Source organism: Mauremys reevesii, linkage group 4, assembly GCF_016161935.1.
Source record: "Mauremys reevesii isolate NIE-2019 linkage group 4, ASM1616193v1, whole genome shotgun sequence".
NCBI classification, from domain to species: Eukaryota; Metazoa; Chordata; order Testudines; family Geoemydidae; genus Mauremys; species Mauremys reevesii.
The window spans coordinates 96912262-96932521 of NC_052626.1; positions in this window are offsets into that span (position 1 = coordinate 96912262).

Consider the following 20260-nt stretch of genomic DNA (forward strand, 5'->3'; position numbering starts at 1 on the left):
GGGCCACCTGGGGGAGCAGGGGGGGCAAGTGGGGCAATTTGTCCCAGGCCCTGGGCCCCACAGGGGCCCCCATGAGAATATAGTATTCTATAGTATTGCAACTTTTTTTTTACGGAAGGGGCCTCTGAAATTGCTCTGCCCCAGGCCCCCTGAATCCTCTGGGCAGCCCTGTCTCAAAGTGTTTTACCAACAACAGTGAACTGATCACCAAGATATCTTTGCAAGGCAGCAAATTATCTTTCTTACAAATATTGGGGGTGGGGGGAAATGAGGCACTGACTAGGAAAGTAATTGCCCAAGGTCAGTCATCAAGTCTCCCACAAAGCGAGGAATATAAGAGTCAGATCAGACACCCACTCCCATGCCTCAATCTCAGAAATATCCTTCCTCCCTGAATCTTTGGTAGTTCAAGTTCTAAATGGTGTGTTTGTGAGGGTACGTGCATTGTCTTCCTTTGACACAAATTCCAAAACAAATTCTGTTTTAGACAAACACTAGTGGCTCATTTACAGGTAGAAATACAAAGTTGGTACAGACCAAATGGGGAATTGCTCCAAGCACAAATGTAAACCTAACTTTATCCCGTGTATTCTGGTCACCAGCAGAGGACTGGGCCTTGCATCATCAGGACTGTCAGACAATACCTTTCTGCCTAGAGAAATGTAATATTGTTTATACAGTTCTCTATGGAAAATCTGAAGCCCCAAACACAAAAGGGCCCTTATAAAAGGAGATTCATTCCAAACATCACTTTTTGTCACAAGATGCTTTTATTGTGAAGTTACTAGGATTTTATTATTTTTAAAAAAATCATTTTAGAAAAAGATTACGGTTGTTAAATATATATTTTTTTAATGTTAGGATTTTTTTTAAGGGACAGAATACCAATAGCATCATGCTGCCCTTATCTCCATATTATAGATATATAGTTCTTGCACTTTATAGAACATTTTTCATCTGTAGTTGCTAACCAATAGTACAAACTATAGAACCCTGATTTTACAAAGGTATATGGAGACACTTCGATAATGAGGACCAGTTTTATGTAGTTGCTAACCTTTCCTGCAGAGATCCTAATAGAGAAAATCACTTTTCTACCAACGTTTCTTCTCCATTTTCTTATTCAGTACATTGAGACTATTGCAGGAATCCGGTTTTCGTTTGGTATTTAAGGGTTTGATTAAACTCTTATTGAAGCCCATGGAAATCTTTCCATTGATTTCAATGTGAGTTTGATCAAGGATTAACGCAATCATTTTTTTCAAGCTTATTTAATTGTCTCCATTTTGTTGGTGTTGTTTTTAATGCATTGTCTGATCAGGTATCAAATGCTCTGATCCAATATGAGAGAAAGATGTACATGACCTTGGATTCAAGGGCTGTTTATGCCCTAGTATCCATTAAATAAGGAGAACTGTAGAATGGATTGATTGCTAGTGAGGGTGGCACAGGCATTTTTCATTTAAATATTTAACTGTGAAGAGGGATAACCTCCTTTGTCTGAGAATGTTCTGACAACAGCCAGTGGAGTTTGGCTTTAAAGGAACACATGGAACAAGCAATTTTTTTTCTGCTTTCAGTGATCAGTCTGTGTAACTCCAGCTGCAAAGTGAGCATTTTAAACAACAACTTGAAGAGGTCTTAAGCAGAAATTGTAGCCTTTCCACAAAGTAGTTAACCTATTGCATAGTGTCTGAAGAGTAAGTGTGAGCAGAGTTATTGTAAGTGGGTATATCCATAAAAATCTACAATATTCACTTTTCCAAGAAATTATTCCTTTGAATAATAAAGAGAGCGGGTTGAAAGTTTTTTGTCAAATCTATTTTGTCAAAACTGAAACTTCCTGTGGTAATATGTTGATTTTAACCAAATTTCATTAAGAAGAATATTGAGAAAAAAGTGGTAAGGTGTATTTTAATATTTCCAAAATGCAAAGTTTATTATAAAAATTTCAAATAAACATGTCAAAATAAAAAAAAGTTTCAATTGATCCAAAACTCAATTTTTTCAAAAAATTCATTGTGGGAAATTTCAAAATTTTGTTGCAATTCAGACTGTTTCATTTCCTGCAAATAGCAGAACTTCACTCAAAATGGACATTCCAATTTTTTTCACAGTTCTGTAAACATTTTATTAAAAATGACTGTACTTGGCTGAACAGTGACTTGACCAAAAAAGAGGCAATGTCAATTAACACTTTGGCACTGGCAGTTAAAGTACATCTGTTCCTTTGCAAGTGATGGCGATCTGGGAAACTGACTCTCAGCATGAAGGGATTATTAATAGAATCATAGAGTTTAAGGTCAGAAGAGAAAATTGGATTATCTAGTCTGACCTCCTGAATATCACAGACCATTACATTTAGTTACCCCTGTACTAGGCTCAATTTGTGTTTGGCCAAAGCAAATCTTCCAGAAAAGGTATCCAATCCAGTTTTGATTTGAAGAGTGTGAAGGATCATGACACTGTAACAGCAATGTTCACTGTTGGATCAAATTTAGACAAGTTTGTTGTCGCTAAAAGAAAGCTAAGAATTGATATTCCCAGAGAAAGTATGATAAACTACAACCCTCCCATCCCTGCTTTTTTTTTTTTTTGGTAGAAGCAATGATCAAATCAGAAGGAATTGCTAAAGGAAATAGGCTATTTCAGATTTCAAACCACATAAAAGGTTCCTGCACCCCTCTTTTGCTTGCACTGCATAGCACTATTCACTTCTCTGTGGTCTTCTCAAGTAATGTTAAACTATGGGTTTGGCTCCTGCTTCCATTGAAGATAATGGAAGTAGGTTATTGAATGAAATAGGCCCAATTCACAGTTGCCTCTTGGTCACTGTGCACTAGAGCCAGAGTGAAGTGGGCATATGGGAGCACAGGAAATTCTCTGGGAGAGGGTGAGCTCTCAGCAAGGGGCTTCTAGAAGGAATGTTGTCAAGAGTCCAAAGAGCATTAGCCAGTCCTTGTCCATGCCTAGCCCTTTCTCCTTTAGATCTTCTCTGGGAGAATGTTTTCTCAGATGCAAACATGACCATATCTACTTTGATCATAGTTGAAGAAGCACTTCCACTGACTCACTATGTGCTGTATCCCGTCTCTGCCTGTTTCCACTTCTGCAAAATGGAATCAGTAACTTATTGGTGCTTATATGCCACCTTCCACTGAAGGATTGTAATTTACAAGCAAGGGGCCTGATTTACTTCCACCAGCTGGAGCAGTTAGTAATTTGGACAGTTAGTCTTCAGGGATTATTCACCCCTTGCTGAGGTCTAGCAGTGGTCACAACACCACTCTACCTGGGTTCCACTGGGAAAGGGCAGCTTTAAAATGCAAGGAAGTCCAGCCACTGAAGAGAGAGTCAGAACATCTCCCTGGTGCTCTTCCCCCACTCTGAAATTCTGCCCACTTCTAAGTCAGCCCTTTGACTGAGTATGGTTACCTGCACGATCTGTCCTAAAACAGACTCAGGAAGATGGGGAAAGGAAGCTTGCATCTGTTCCTGGCTGACGGTCACAGAGCATGGAAAATATTAACTATTACAAAGCTTTTAGATGATAATTGCATTTTTGATTGTGCTTTTTCATCCTTAAGAGGTTAATGCACTATTCCTGGAAGAATATATTATTGAAAGAGTCTGCATCTTACTGGAAGAGTCTTATTTATCTGTCCTAAGATGGCTCCGCTAGCACTCCCATCTATTAGTGAAGACTACATAATCCTTAAGTGAGGTCTCCCTACAGACATTTATGAACCTTCACTAGAGAATTTTGTTTTAGTTGGCTTTTAGCATTGATTGCTAACAGGCTAAACAAGTTTTCCACTTTTGATGTCTTTGTGTACTGGTGTAGCAACATCTTCCTAGATCAGAGCTCAAGATGAAAAAATATCCATCTGGGTAGGGAATGACACAAGGGAAGACTCTCAAAGGGTGTATTAACACTAGGAAGGTACCATCCATTCCACGTACAGAAGGGATCACAATTGGGCCATTCAGACTCTTAAATCTGGATGTGTTTGAAACAGAGGATCTACAGAATGTTCACATAAGAAAAAACCCACTAGCATGATACAGGTGTAATTTACATTTGATCTTCAGTTGTACTGCAGATCTATTATTTTTCCTGATGCACTGTAGAAGCCTCATATAAATCTGTAACTTGACATAAAAAAAAATGCAAACAAATAAATACAACTCCACCCAAAGCAACCACCCTATGCTTTGGCTCAAGGAAGCAAGAAAACAAAACATTCTGAACTTCATTTGGAATTGTCTAGGGTGTTACTTGTGCCTAAAATGAACATTGTAACCTTGAAGGGAAAAATACATTGTTTTAGGTCAATGCAAGAGAAATCCTGCCACTTGTCCCAACACCAGTTAAAAATCTATGAACAGCTAATAGGTTTGGAATTTACATCATTTGCCTAGTCTTTTTCAGTTTTGGAATTGGCCAATAGTGCATGTTACAAGGCTTCTGGTACAATGTCTCTTTCTTGATACAGGGTAAAATTTTCAGAAGTGACTTTGAAAAGTTGGGCATCAAGAGACTGACACCCAAGTCCCATTTTCAAAGTGAAATGCCCCAAGTGAAAGACCATCCTGTCTCTGATAATGGATACTTGCAGTTGCTTCAGGGAACGGTGCAAGACACCCGCCACTGGCAGTGATGGAATAGCCTGTCCACAGGACAAAGTCCTACCTCATCCTGATAAGTAAGGAGCAGGCTTGCTCTGAAGCATGAAGGTCTATATCTATTCTGAAACTTAAATTGCTATTAAAAATGGGACTTGGTGCTTTTGAAAATTTACCCATAATCTTGAAAAAAAATTCAGAGCCATTTTAGGAGCTGCAACAATATTTTAAAGTGCTAACATTTGAAACCCTTCTCTTCTTTCCACGGGCAACCCGTGAAAGATAAAAACTGAGTTCTAGGGTGCACATATATCTTCACTATAAAACTGTGAGGTTTTATTTTTTGTACCTGGCCCCTTTAAATTTGTAGCTCTCTCTCATTTTGTTCTCTGGCTTTTTGCTATAACAGTGACACACACACGCACACACAGAGTGCTTTCCAATGGAGTCTTTACTCATGCTCTTGTGTGTTGCTTCATCATTTATACTGAAAGGCTCTGTTGCTCTTTGTGCATATAGAAACGTAAGCATCCTGGTGACACGGATGGAATTGTGAAACACAGAGAACGTGAAAGAGGTAAAATCTCCATGAGTACAGGAGTAGTGTGTGAGTGTGTGTGAGAGAGAGAACGCAAATCAGATTAGAAGCAAGCCTGAGAATAAACTGCTGCTGTGCACTGCACACAGGGAGGGAGCTAAAAATTTAAAAGGTATAGTGTGAATAAAAGACGTCAGTTTCATAACTTCAAATTCCTCCCTTCTTCTGTTTTGAGCAAATAAAGGGCTGTTCTGCTCTGCTCTACTGTTTCAGAGTAGGAAGAGAAAATTCCATGTTTTCAATAAGGTAACTATGCAATGTAATGCGTACCACAGACTACACAAGGGTGATTTTAGCACCTTTAAAGAAAAGGCCTCTAGAGAACAAAGACAGGTGTGTCTGTAGCTCATTCACATACAGTACACCCCCACCACCACCATCACCAAGTCTGCTGCCTGCATTTGCTATCCTTGTCTTGCTCTGTTGCCTCTGCTCACTCTCAGAGGATGAAGTAAGAGATGAGGACTAGATATGTACATTAAAAGAAGGAAAATCAATTTCTGTTTCCAGCACACAGGAGCACTGGTGCATAAGGTCCCCAAACATTGGCAGCTGCTTGATAACTGTAAAGATTTGAAAGATTTTCCCTACCCCAGCCCCAAGGGGGAAAAAAACCCTTATGGGTTCTGAAGAAGATCTTGTATTGAATCACTGCCTTGTTATTCTGCAAGTGGGAAAAGCAGGAACTAAGGCATACACAGAGGGTTGGATTATGACCACAACTGGTATGTTTGTGCAGCTGTTTGAAAAAAGAAAAAAAATCCCTATCTTTTAAGATACATAATTAATTTCAGCTAACTTTTAGCATGATTATTTCATCTCTTCCTTCTTATGAGACCGGCTCATTGCCATCTGGAATTATCATCCGATATGTTAAAGGACATTCATGGCAGCTAGGACTTCCCAAGGGTTCCAACTATATGCTCAGCACTTCAGAAATCTCCTGCTTGCTTGCTTTCTGAATCGATGCACTTTGATCCATCATGCCAGTTACTTTTTTCCTCCTCATCTTTCATCCTCCCTTGCCAAATTTGCAGCATAACAAATGTGAAGACTAACCAGTTGGGTAGTATGCAGAAGATTGTTTTTCTAACTAAATTCCAGATACAGATTCGCCTGTCCGACCTTTGTTTAAAAACAACGCCCCCCCCCAAACAAACAAACAAACAAAAAAAATCCTCAAACCCCACAACAAGATAGTTTGAATTCAAAGGAAGCTTCACATTTACTTGGGACAGGGCATTTCCTCTATTTGGGCAGACTATGGCTATCACAAACCACCTCACTTAACTTGCCAGGCAATTTTCCATACACACCAAGCAGACAAGTTAAGCGGCATACTTAGGTGTGCTTCCTGGACAATGATGGGATGGAAAGTCTTTGTAGGTGGCTAGTTGGCTGGAGTCCTATTTGTTTGATTATTTTAATGTTACTGAAATGAGTTTAAGGGCAGACAGGACCACCAGATCCTCTAGCCTGACCTCCTGTATATCACAGGCCACCAACACCAAACAGCACCCACACACGGAACCCAGCAACTGAAATGAGACCACCAAAGCATTACAGCCCACAGGAGACTAAACTATTATATGCCACAGGCAGAGAATGGGAGGGACTGAGGTGCACCAATGCTCAAGTCCCGCGCAGTGGTAGGGAACTGATCAAGATATACTCAGTGCAGTGGTAGGGATATACTCAGATGATCCTACTGAGTGATCTGCACCCATATTGTGGAGGAAGGTGAAAAAAGCCACAAGGTCACTGCCAATCTGACCTCACCTGAGGAAAAATTCCATCCTGACCACACATATGGCAATTGTATTGTTAATGATATGTTAGGGCAGTGACTCTCAACCATTCCAGACTACTGTACCCCTTTCAGGAGTCTGATTTGTCTTGCATACCCCAAGTTTCACCTCCCTTAAAAACTACTTGCTTACAAAATCAGACATTAAAATACAAACATGGCTGAAACATTGCTTACTTTCTCATTTACCCTATAATTATAAAATAAATCAATTGCAATATAAATATTGTACTTACATTTCAGTGTACAGTATACAGAGCAGTATAAACAAGTCATTGTCTGTATGAAATTTTAGTTTGTACTGACTTCGCTAGTGCTTTTTATGTAGCCTGATGTAAAGCCTAGGCAAATATCTAGCTGAGTTGATGTGCCCCCCAGAAGACCGCTGTGTACCCCCAGAGGTACATATACTCCTGGTTGAGAACCACTGAGTTAGGGCACCTAGAGTCTTGAGCTTTGGTCCAAATACATCAAATGTATTAAGGAAATGGCACAATCTTATAGAAGCTAAGTTTTAAGGCCAAAAGGGACTATGATCATGTAGATAGTGACCTCATGCATAACACAGACCACAGTTCTGAGTGTCAGGCAGATGCCTTGGGAATTGAAATATACTGTTAGCCTCCTAGGGAATTTGTAAGGGAAGTCATTTCTATCCTAATTGTCTTTCAGTGATTATGTGATGGCCATCCCACAGCTGACACTCCAGGGATGGAACTGGGGAGTTACAGACCTAAAGGTATGAGCTGCTACACCTGCTAAACACAAAATGTGCCAGGCCTTGGCCAGGTATCAGGACAGGAAGCATCCAAGTGTACTCTGCTCCCCATGAGAATGCAGCTATTGGAAGAGTCAGCACAGGTCAACAGTGAGCCAGGATGGGCTCTTAATTTCCACTAATTTTATAAGGGAGATTTCTCTCCTTCCCCTTTAAAAATTTATAAATGATAAAGGAGGAAAGCTAGCAAGTTATGTAATTACAAAGAGGCTACAGCATCACAGACACCAACTTCATTGCCTTTGAGTACAAGGGCTGTCCAGCAATGCTGCAATATTGACAATGTGTAACCCCCTACATTACTGGAGTTGGCAGCTTTGCGATACTGTCAGAATTTGAAACGTGTGCATTTCCCTCTTACAGATGACAGTCCTGTCAGAATCTTAAGTCAAAGTGTAGTGCTTATAATCCTAAGAGGGCTTCAGAACCAGGAACTGGGAGAAGACTATTGATAATCACTTTAAACTATTTTGTTTGGTTTGATTTCCTGTACCCCGAAGCACTACAGAACAGTCATAGCACAGATAAAGTTAATTACATGCAAAGGCAAAATGTGATGACCATGGTAAACCACATTGTTATGACTCTCCTTCAGTCGTGCCTGGATTGAGTCCTCTTCAGAGTTCAATAAATGCCGCAGCTGGTCAGCTAACCATTGCAGAGCCATTCCTTCCCAGGAATTTTGCCTGCCACTGCTATGGGCTTCAAACCTATGTGAGCCAGCTCACGGTGATAACCTGAAACTCTGATCTCTGAATGTCGGTCCTCCCACTTATCACAGTGGATCATAATGCTACCTTCTAGGCTGCCCTCTCAACCTTTTTCTGAGCTTGCTTTCACTGAGCTGCTGTTAGTCCCAAAATGCACAGTCTCTAATGAAAGCTTTCCAAGACCTGACATGAAATACCTATGTTTATTTAAGACAACATTTTGACTGTATCCTACAGACATTTTGATATAGAAAGCAATTACTTGGGAGAGTAATACATCAGAAAAGTTACTTCTGACCTACATTTGACTACAGTGCTGGTGACTCCAGTACTATGACAGAAAGAATCACTGCTATTTTTCTGCTAGACAATCTACTTGGTTTATAAACTATAAATATTTGCTTAGAATAGGTATTAGTTAGTTTGCTAGCTGTAAAGCATTAAATCTTGCCGGAATAGCTGGCCCTCCTAATTCACTCTAAAAGTTACAGGAGCATTACGGTGTTAGTCAGAGAGACAAAGTTGGTTGAGCAAGCCCTTTCAGACCTACAGTCCTGAAAATATTTGGGTGTATGCCTCCATTTTCCCAGGAGATTCTTATTCAGCTGTTAATCTGCAAATTCTCTTGTGATGATTGGAGAAGAATGTGGCTGAGCTTCCTGAAGTCTGGAATTGTTGCAACTGTGAGATGGGAAGTGATAAGGCCACATTTATAACATAAAAGCCACCACAGAAACAAGTCAGTAGGTCACATACACCAATATTTTGTCTCCAATAGCAGACTATACCAGATGCTTCAGAGGAAGGCAAAACCCCTTCATAAGGCACCTGAACAATTGTGCAGTACTATCCTGTGGGAGTGGGATGAATTTCTTCCTGAGCCAACTCAACGAGTGCATGAAGAGTGACAGTCCCTGTAATTTTTAGCTTAATGTCTTTGTAGATTCTATTCTTATCATGTGTCAAATCCTTTTCTAAATTTTATTAAACAATTTGCCTCAAAGTCTTGTGCCAGTGAGTTCCACAGGTTAATTATAAGTTGTTTCCACAGGTATTTCTTTTTATCCATTGCAAGCTTTTAACTGGATTGAGTGTCCTCTTGTCCTTGAATTGGGAGGGGTGGGTAGAGTGAAAAAGAGAGGCTAGTTGGCCTTCTCTATCCCATTTATCAATGGCTGCATCCTAGTTCCTTGGGAAAATTAGCTGCAGAAATGAGAATTGCCTGGCTGTGAGGGGAGCGTTCACAGCAATTTGTACAATGCACAGGCTGCTGATCCAGAGAAAGGAAATGGAAGACACTTCATGTGCACAATAAAGATGGATACTTTCCTGAGACAAGTGAACAGTTACAGCTGTCTAACATTACTCAGCAGGAAAAATGTGTAGGCATTAGGGGCAATGTATACAGTGATGCATTGATTCTGATTTGCAGGACATGGCAAATTCATTGATTTACAAGAAAATATATATCTAAGCAATGGTAAATCTTAACTGCTGTATGGGGCAGCTGTTCCTCATACCAGAGATTAGAGATGAGTTCAAGCTGCAGACTTCGTATCTGGGATTTATCCAGTGTTTGAGGGTGATCTGAGCTGGATCTAGATCACATTTTGTGGCTTGAGCTGGTTTCCAGTCTAAATCTAGTACGAGGGCCTGTTACTCAATACTGTACTTATGAAGACATTGAACTACGGATTTTGAGTAAAGGTTTCTGAGATCACAATTTAAGCTTGCTTTTAAAACAGAGACTGAACAGTACCCATCAAAACTGGGCAACCTTTTCCAAAATAGATGAAACGTTACTATCTCATATATATGGTCAGTGTAGGGCAACACTTTATCTGCCCTCGCTTATTGTAAGAGTCTGTGTATAATTTTTATCATTTTCTCTATTGTTTTACCAAACCAGTTTCTGATGTCATTAGGATAGGAAGCATCAGGGCAGTCTGGCACAAGGTGCAAAACTGTTATTTAGTCTAATAATTGAATTTGATGCTTTGAGGCTAGAGCAGTTTTGTGTAAGCTAAACATATGCAGCGTTGGTGTTGCTAGCTCATGTTTCTTCACTGATACTATCCTCTGTATGTACTTCTGCCAGTCTCATTTTAACCTGTTTGCATAGTACCATGATTCTAAAAATCTCATCAGCAAATGACATCTAAAACAGTACTTAATCAGAATTATTGTATCATGTGAATGTGTACCCTTTCTCCTCTCCCCACCATGTTACACTTCTAGGTTATATTCTTAAAGAATCTCTCTACACTGTGACACCTTCTGCTTTTGTGGACTGCATGCTGCCATGTGACCCAAGGCAGAGCTTCAAAGCCACAGAAACTACTTAGGCACCAAGCAGTTTCCCTATTATGGTTTACCATAGTATTGCAATAATTGAAAGTCAGCTTAGCTGGAGATACTCTTTACTAGGAAAGTAATGACCCAAATGATAGCAAAGATTAAGCAACACAACACCGTTCCACATCCCAAAGCTACTTAAAAACTTCAGCAGGGGACCTGCTGATCTATTGTCATTTGGATATGATGCATACCAAAAGAGATCACAGATAGAGAGGAGGAGAGTATTTCATCCATCTTTAGGTGCTTTAGAAACTACATCATCTTCAACCAGAAATGTGACTCAGTCTCAGGAAATATTACTCCCAAATTTAGTGAAGAGCACAATGCACTCAGTAGCTCCTGAGTTGCTGCCCACTTAGAAGCAGCTATGTTTATCAGGCTAACAGCTTGTACTTACTGTCATAACAAAAACCACATGCTTAAGAGAGCCAAAACACTGTTAGTTGTTTCAGCTGGAATTAGAAAGATAAAGATGTGCAAATGAAGCCTCCAAAAAATGCCTCAAGTATTCACAGAAAAGAATCTGATGACTCATTCTCCAACAAGGCCATCACTTGGCTACTTCCCATGGGAACAATGGCCCTTCTTATATTTTACCATGCCAATTTGGCTACTTTGCAAGCAGTTTGTACAATGTCAAATGGCACTGCATGTTGGGATTAAATGCAGAGAATGTGCTCAAAGTGAATAACATGGAGGACGGATTTTCCAGTTGGAGATGATCAATGTATTTCTTTGAGGAACTGGAGACATTAGCATAGCTGCTTATCCAAGGACTGAGCCAAACCCCACCAAAGCCAATCGTTTCACTTTGGCCCAGGCCCATTGTGAGATACGAATATGTACTGAAATTCAGGGCCAAGATGAAAAGTTACATCCTTTGAAGAGGGAGATTCTGGTCTATGTTGTAACTGTAACTGCATATAGGTTATAATCTTCTTTTCCCTTTGATACACAAAGTTAGATCCTGTCTCACTGTGTTATGTATATGTAACTCTTCTGCCAGGTTCCAATGGCAGCAACAAGGACTGGGTCAATCTGTCTGAAGGTCCTATGATCCAAGCCCCTATCCAAAGCTGTGCTTTTATTTCTGGCTCCAGGGAATTAAAATAAAACATCCCTGCTCACTTTTGCAAGTACTTGTGTTCCATGTTCCCAGATGATTGCCAAGTATATACTTTTTATACAAGAGGAAAAAAAGAAAAACAGTAAAACAAAACACAAAAAAACCATTAGATATATTTGCTTGTAAGGAATTAAGCAACCCAAATCAATACATCAGAAGTATGGCCAATCTCCAGTCCCAGATAATAGTGTCCACCTTATTATTATTTGTATAATATTACTGTAGCACCTAAGAACACCAGTAATATCTGTGCAACATTAATTCACCCCCTCCCCCCCCGTATGTGTGCATATATTAGGATAGTCTTTAATTACATGATCACATACTATTTTTTCCAAAGGATCCCCTGCTTCATTCAGTGCATGGGATGAAGTGCTCACATAATGAGTAGCTATTCAAGGTTTTGTTTTATCTTCATTGCTCACTGTGGGGCCCCTTTCTGCCATACCAACTATGCTCCAACTTATGTGAAGTTGTGGAGTGTGGGCTTAATTATGGTAACAACTAAGGTTCTCCAAACCAATGTCCATTCAGTGCATGTCATGAGAATAGTTAAGCCTGAAAATCCCAATCCAATCCTACTGGTCCCAGCAAAATACGAGCTCTAGAGGACATATTCATTAAAAGGAACACTCACATTCTACCCCCTCATTGACCTTGATTGTCACATTTATCTCCAACCAGGAGCCAAGATCCCATTTAGGTGAATCTCTGCCTTATTGGAACCAGAGGTCAATGCTGTTCATGAATACCTCCAAGAAAATCTTACAAAAAATTTCATCTGTCAGTCAACCTCCTCAGCTAGTGCCCCCATCCTATATGTCAGAAAAAAAGATGGCTTGTTACCTCTGTGGGTCAATTATTGAGCCTTGACTAGAGCCACCATTAGAAATGACAACTTGCTTATTAAGGGCAGTTGACAGACTACACTCCACGAGAGCGTTCACCAAGCTTGACCTTTGCAGTGCTTATAATATGGTTCAGATTCATGAAGGTGATGAATGGAAGACAGTATTCCAGACTCAGTAAGGCCATTTTGAGTTTCTGGTGCTGCCTTTCAAATGTCCTGGACACTTTTCAGCATTTCATTAATGGCATTTTTACAGACACTTTAGATCAATTCATGGTGATCTACTTGAATGATGATATTCTTATTCTCTTGGGAAAACCAACTCCTCCATGACTAGCAAGTTTGCCTAGTACTGGAACATCTCCGTGAGCATGAGTTATATGCAAAACTATAAAAATGCAAATTTAACCAGTCATCCATGGAATTTCTAGGTTATATAGTCTTCCCCAGTGGCATCAGCATGGACCCTAGAAAAATATCTGGGATCAGATCTTGAGCAACCCAAAGAAATACATGCAAAGTTCAAAGTTGCCTTGGATTTGCAATTTTTTACCAATGCTTTACTAAGGATTTTTCACGACTGGTGCCCTCTATAACTGCATTGCTCTGGAAGAATGCCCAGTTTTCCTGAACACAGGAAGCTCAATCTATCTTTGACCACTTAAAGGAGGAATTTATGTCAGTGCCTATTCTGATGCACCTAGATCTGGTGATACCTTTTCTAGATGAGGCAGATGCATCCAGTGTGGCAATCAGAGCTGTACTATCACAATGACATGGAGCCTGGCATCTACTCCCCATCCATGTGTATCCTACGCACATAAACTCATACCCACAGACCAGAATTACAAGATCTGCAATAAAGAACTACTTGCCGCTAGCTGCCTTTGAAGAATGGCCCAACCATCTCATAGCTGCCTGATTTCCAGTCCAGGTATTTAGAGATCACAAAAATGTGGAATATCTGTATGCTGCAAAATCCCTAAACCAATGTCAAATCCCATGGTCTTTATTCTTCTCCAGCTTTAACATTGTTTTGATTACCATCCAGGCATCCAGAACAGCAAGCCTGATGCACACTCGCATAAGGGGGGAAATATGTAGGAAAAAAAGCTTAAGAATAATTCTACAGTCCTCCAACCTTGTAATTTTGCCATTGCCATAGTACATAGGAATTTGCTGCTCCTCATCCAGTCCTTGTTATTTAGTGACCCATTTGTCTCAGAATGCCATCCATGACCAGCCTCCTAACCCTGACTTCCTGATAAGCGATGGGATCCCTTATTTTAAGGGCCATATTTATATTCCACAAGGTCAACCCAGATCTTGTAATACTTAAGCTTTGTCACAAATCTCCTCTGGCTGGACACTTTGGCCACCTTAAAACAAGTAAACTAGCTTCTCAAAAATTTTGGTGGCTGAAGATACAGCCCTTCATCAAGTCATATGTTGACTCCTGTGATGTTTGCTCTCGAACAAAGACCCACCATTTGAAACCCTTCAGGGCCTCATGCCTCTATCAACTCACAGTCCTAGTCACCCTGGATTTTTATTGTTGACTTACCCAGCTTGGAGGGCAATACAACCATCTTAGTCATCATCAATCACCTTACAAAAATGTTCCTTTTATCCCCTGTCCCAGAATCCCCACAGCTAAGGAGACAGCCTAGTTGTTTTTCACTCATGTCTTCAAACTCCATGGGCTACCATCTAGCGTCATCACTGACCTGGGCCCATAATTTGTTTCTTATTTGTGGCAAGAACATCAGTTGCTGAACATTGAGCTACACTCTCCCTCTGCCTACCATTCCTCAGAATGATGAGCAGACCAAATGGGTTAAACCAAATCCTTGAACAATACCTTAGTTGTTTCATCGGGACAACTAGGTCTCAGTCTGTCCTTTCACTGAATTTGCCTACACGTCTGATCAGGTCTCAACCCATCACAGACACTTTTAGGCCAACTATGGATTCTATCTGCAGTTCCATCAATCCCTACTGAAGGTGTCTCATGTTACTACAGCCACCAACTCAGGCCAGCATTTGTACCATGTCCAAAAGGACTTGAGCAAACACCTTCCCTCCGCCAAAAGTATCTACAATATTGTATGGATCAACACTGATAGGATGCCCCTTGTTTTGTTGTTGGCGATTTATAGTTATCACAGAACCTCGCCTTCACAAACTAGATTGGTAGCTGGGTCTATTTAAAATTAACCAGCAAATGAACCCAGTCATGGTCAAACTGCTCCTGCTTAGTTCCTTGAGAGTGCATCTGGTCTTCCACATTTTGCTGTTAAAGCTATATATGGAGAATCTCTTTCCTGGATAAGTGAAGACTCCACCTCTGCCAATTATCATCCAGGGGTATCAAGGATTTCTTGTACAATGGATCCTTGACTCTAAACTAGTCTGTAGCAAATGAAGGTACCTTGTTAACTGGGAGGTTAATGGGCCAACTGACCAGTTGTGAAAGCCTGCCAGTCACATCCACACACTTAATTAGATAAGGTATTTTCACCAAGTCTACCCTGCCAAGCCCAGACCTCAGGTGCCTGGAAGGCACCATTGAGGAGAGGGTAAATGTAAGGACATCATGCTGCCAATGTAGGATTTGTAATTGAATTAGTATAGTTTACCCCCATAGGTCGTTGCCCACTGGAGCTTTTGATTAATGAGAGTTTTCTTGTACTGGCGCAATCTCTTGCCAGAGGGATTTTTGAGAGCACTGGAAGCCAAGGCACCAGTGTGGACTTCAGGGTGCCAATTACAAGTTTCATCACCACATTTAGTTAGATATCGACAAGGTCCACATACAAAATTCTTCCCCAAAGGTGTGCAGTACTTGGATGTGGAATGAACTAAAGCCAGTGTTGCCATTCAGAGCACTTGAGCATCACAACCCCAGCTAGAACTGGCAAGCTTTTGGATGAAATGGATGGGACTTCATTTTATAGCTCACCTACTTTGGGAGTTGTTGATGACAGGTAAGGCTGCAATCAAGAGTGACTCCTCAGTAGCAAGAGTTAGAATCATGGGCAATTGCCTTGCCACACAGATGTTTACATTCAGCATCCTTCATCACCATTTTTGCTAGATTGGGTTTGAGCCTCTGACAGATCAGCATTAAGGGTGTCTTCCATTTTCTGGAGTGTTGCAGCCTGTATTGTTAGTGCCAAGTCATCTGCACAATGAACGTGCAGCATGTCATTTCAGACACATCACTTGTATAAACATTAAAAAGGAATGGTGCTAGTACTGATGCCCAGGGGAGGCCAATGTGTGGACTCCACTTTTTGCCAGCCTGACTTCTAAGATGGACACAATGTTCTGTGTGGAAGAATTGACCTAATGAGTCTAAAAGTCTGGTCGTATTGAAGTGGGTTGGATAGTTTTAGCTGTAGCCCTTTTGCCAGACAGTGTCATAGGATGGTGACAAGTTGATAAAAGCTGCAGCTGTTTTAAGCTTCTGCTGGAAGCCAGCCTCAATACATGTATAGTCAGTGCAAGCACTTGGTCACAGTAGCTTCACCCTGTCCTGAAAGTGGCCTGTTCCAAGGGGACTGCAGTCTCCAGTATAGGGGTCAGCCTCGTCAGGACCTCCCACTCCAGTACTTTGTAAATTGTACAGAGGAGTGAGATACGTGGTGGCTTTTATGCCATTGGGTAGCCTTCCAGGTTTTAAAATGGCAGACTTTTGAGAGTCCCCAAGCTGTTGGGAGTTTGCTAGTACAGATGACTTCTGTGAATAGTGCTGTCATCCAGCCACATCCTCTCCAGGGCCGCCCAGAGGATTCCGGGGACCCGGGGTCTTCGGCGGCGGGGGGCCCTTCCCTTCCGGGACCCGCCGCTGAAGTGCCCCGAAGACCCGCGGCGGACCCCCCCCCCCGCCGCCGCCGAATTACCACCGAAGCCGGACCCGCCGCCGAAGTGCAGCCCGGTCTTCGGCAGTAATTCGGAGGAGGGGGGCCCCGCCGCGGGTCTTCAGGGCACTTTGGCGGCGGGTCCCGGAAGGGAAGGGCCCCCCGCCGCCGAATTACCGCCGAAGACCGGGCTGCACTTCGGCAGCAGGTCCCGCTCAGTCTTCGGCGGTAATTCGCTGGCGGGGGGTCCTTCCGCCCCGGAGTGGAAGGACCCCCTGCCGGTGAAGACCGGGAGCAGAAGAAGCGCCTGCGCCCGGCCCCGCAAGAGTTTTCCGGGCCCCCCCCGGAGGGAGTGAAGGACCCCGCTCCAGGGGCCCCGAAAAACTCTGGTGGGGGCCCCTGTGGGGCTCGGGGCCTGGGGCAAATTGCCCCTTTTGCCCCCCCCTCTGGGCGGCCCTGATCCTCTCAGCTGGAGATATTTAAGGAAGTCTGGAAGGATGCCATCAATGGCAGCTGCTTTTCCTGCTTTGGAAGCAGAGGACACAGTCTATCATGACTCTGGTGAAGGATTGACAGAGACTTAGCAAGGGGGCACTTCATACACAAGATTCCTTAAGTACTGTTTTTACCTCTCTTTTCATTTGAATTTCTTAGGAGGAGGCTGAAAATGCTGTTCGCAGTGACTTGTGATTTGTGTGTGTATGCTGGTAGCCTCCACTGTCTCTATCTATTGTCATCTTGTAGAGTCCAATGATTCCAGGAGAGCAGTGCCTAAGTCTGGGTCACCTGTAGCTTCCTAAGGAGCATTTTCCTCTCTGGGCTCCAGCATGGCATTAAGAAGCTCCTATAAATCATGGGAGACATTATTCTTTGCAACATTAATAATAAGCTTTGTGAAGCTGTCAGCGTTTTGAGGCTTTTGTAGTATGCTATTCATGGTTTGGTGTTTTAATAGCATCAGAAAAACCCAGCCAATCCACCGATCTCAGGTTCCAGCATAGAACCGGTATGCTGATAATGACCGCAAGTTTGAGGCCAATGTGTACCACCACTGGGTTGTGCAGGAAGAGGGCCTAAGATAGTTTGAGATGCAATGAGTGGTGATATATGGTTTTGGCTTTACAGACGCCAACAGAAGTCAGGTATGTATTCTTTCTTCCATTGGGCTGAGCAGAAGGTACCCTTTTGTTTTGCAGTGAACATCAAATACCGATCCTTTGCCAATATCCACTCAGCGAATTGTTCAACTGCAACCAGCAACTACCAGTGGCCCTTACCAGCCCTAACAAAATCACAACACCCATCTGCCAGGTTTAACAATGTTGGTTGCTGACAGTGCTTTGGCTACGTCTTTTAGTTTTGGCCTGGTGTAAGTGGCTATTCCATATTTTGGTTAGAGAGAAGATGAATCCTGGCATATTGAGGCATGTGGAGTCTTCTGAAAGGTGGTTTCTTGCAGCACCAGGATATGATGATGTTATCAGCTTCAAATGAGGAAAGCCCTCAACATTAAATTGTCATAGACAAATCAACAGGCCTGTTAGCCAGTTAGAGTGGCTTTGAAAAGAGTCTTTCTTGGAAAAGTTACTATTTTGACCAGGAGGTTGATGAATGATCTTCAGTCTCCAAAGCAGTTGCATTAGTTCATATACAAAGATTAGAGTGTACTTAACAGGGAAAGCCACGTGAAGGTTGCCACCATCCGACAGTATTAAGGAGACCTTATGAAAATAAACTTGCTTAATATGATAATGTGACACTCGGTACCTCAGGGAAACACCCTGCAGCCCCACGTTCATCCATATAATATGATTGTGCAGTATCCAATGCAAAGTTTTTCATGTCGGGTGTCTTCGGAAGGCTCATGATACACTGAGCATTGTTGTTATAGTAATGTTATAGGTTGTAATTTCATGTATATAGTTATGAGGCTGAAACTGTGTCCTTATGGCTTAAAACAAGCCCAGACAAAAACTCTCCAGGAGCAGAGGCCCAGGCAAATCTCTCCAGGAGCAGGAGGCAGTTCACACTTCATCAGGGCATGTATGGGACAAACCCAGCCCAGCCTCATAGGAACAAAGGACACTGGCCTAGGCAGCAACAAAGGATCTGTTGGACTCTCTAGTGAGTCAGTGCGGGACTACGATGAGGTAATGCTCACCAGACTCTGAAGGGTGGGGGGCAAAGCCAAGAGGGAAGACAGGACATAATAAAAGGGAGAGATGTTTGCCATGCTCTCTCTCTTCAACCTCCATCTACAGACACCGCCACCAAGTGACTGAAGCTCTGATCAAAGGGAAGAGCCTGGCTGAAGAGCAACCAGCCAGACTGTGGTGAGAAGCATCTATGTTTGTAAGGGCACTGAAAGTGTTAAGATCAGTTTAGAATGGGTTTTGCTTTTATTTCATTTGACCAAATCTGACATATTGTGCTTTGACTTATAATCACTTACAATCTATCCTTTATAGTTACTAAATTTATTTGTTTATTCTACCTGAAGCAGTGTGTTTGGTTTGAAGCATGTCTGAGACTCGCCTTGGGATAACAAGCCTGGTACATATCAATTTCTTTGTTAAATTGATGAACTCATATAAGCTTTCAGCATCCAGTGGGCATAACTGGACACTGCAAGACGGAGGTTCCTAAGGTTGTGTCTGGGACTGGAGATTTTGGCTAGTGTCATTCAGTTGCACAATCCAAGTAGTGGCTGGCCAAAAGTGCTCACTCATATAGCTGGGAGCAGCTTACATGCTAGAGGCTGTGCGTGAGCAGCCTAGGAGTGGGGGTTCTCACAGCAGAGCAGGGTAAGGCTGGCTCCCAGAGTCGAGGATTGGAGTGACCTAGCAGATCATCGGTTCAGATAACACCAGGGGAAAGTTACAGACAGGTGCGGCTGCTTGCTTGCTTGTTTATTTCTTCTTCTTGAGTGTAGGGCTTGTCTTTTATTAATTACTTAAAACTAAATCTCAGTTTGTAGCCTGCAATATGCAGCACCAAATCCCTTTGCAATTTGGTTTGGTCTTCATTTTTGTTTACTACACCCTCCAGTTTGGAGCAGTCTACAAATTTTATCACAGCTGAATTTACAATGCACAGTATGTAGGGACATGTTAGGTTTTTATTGGTTGCTTCAATTGGCAAATTAAAATTATGAATGGAAATTCTACGAAAGCCCAGATATTTTGGCTTGAACTAGCAAGAAACATCTCTGCATGAAATTAGACAGATACAGTATTTCACCTAGGAGCTCCACTCACAGCAACGTAAGAACGATTGCCTTAGGGACTGACCTAAAGCTCACTTAAATGAGGGGAAAGACTCCCATTGACTTCACTTAATTTTGGATTAATTAGACCCTTAAAATATTTTCCCTAACTTGATTCAAATTTTAATCTAAAAATCCATTACGTTTTTTAAAATTTGTCACAGCTTGGGTCATCTGAGCTTACTGGTGTCTAACCTCACTATATGCAGGACTAAGCACCTGTTACCACAGTATCAAGAAATTAGTGCAGGTCAGAGAGGAAAAAAACAACACCACCAC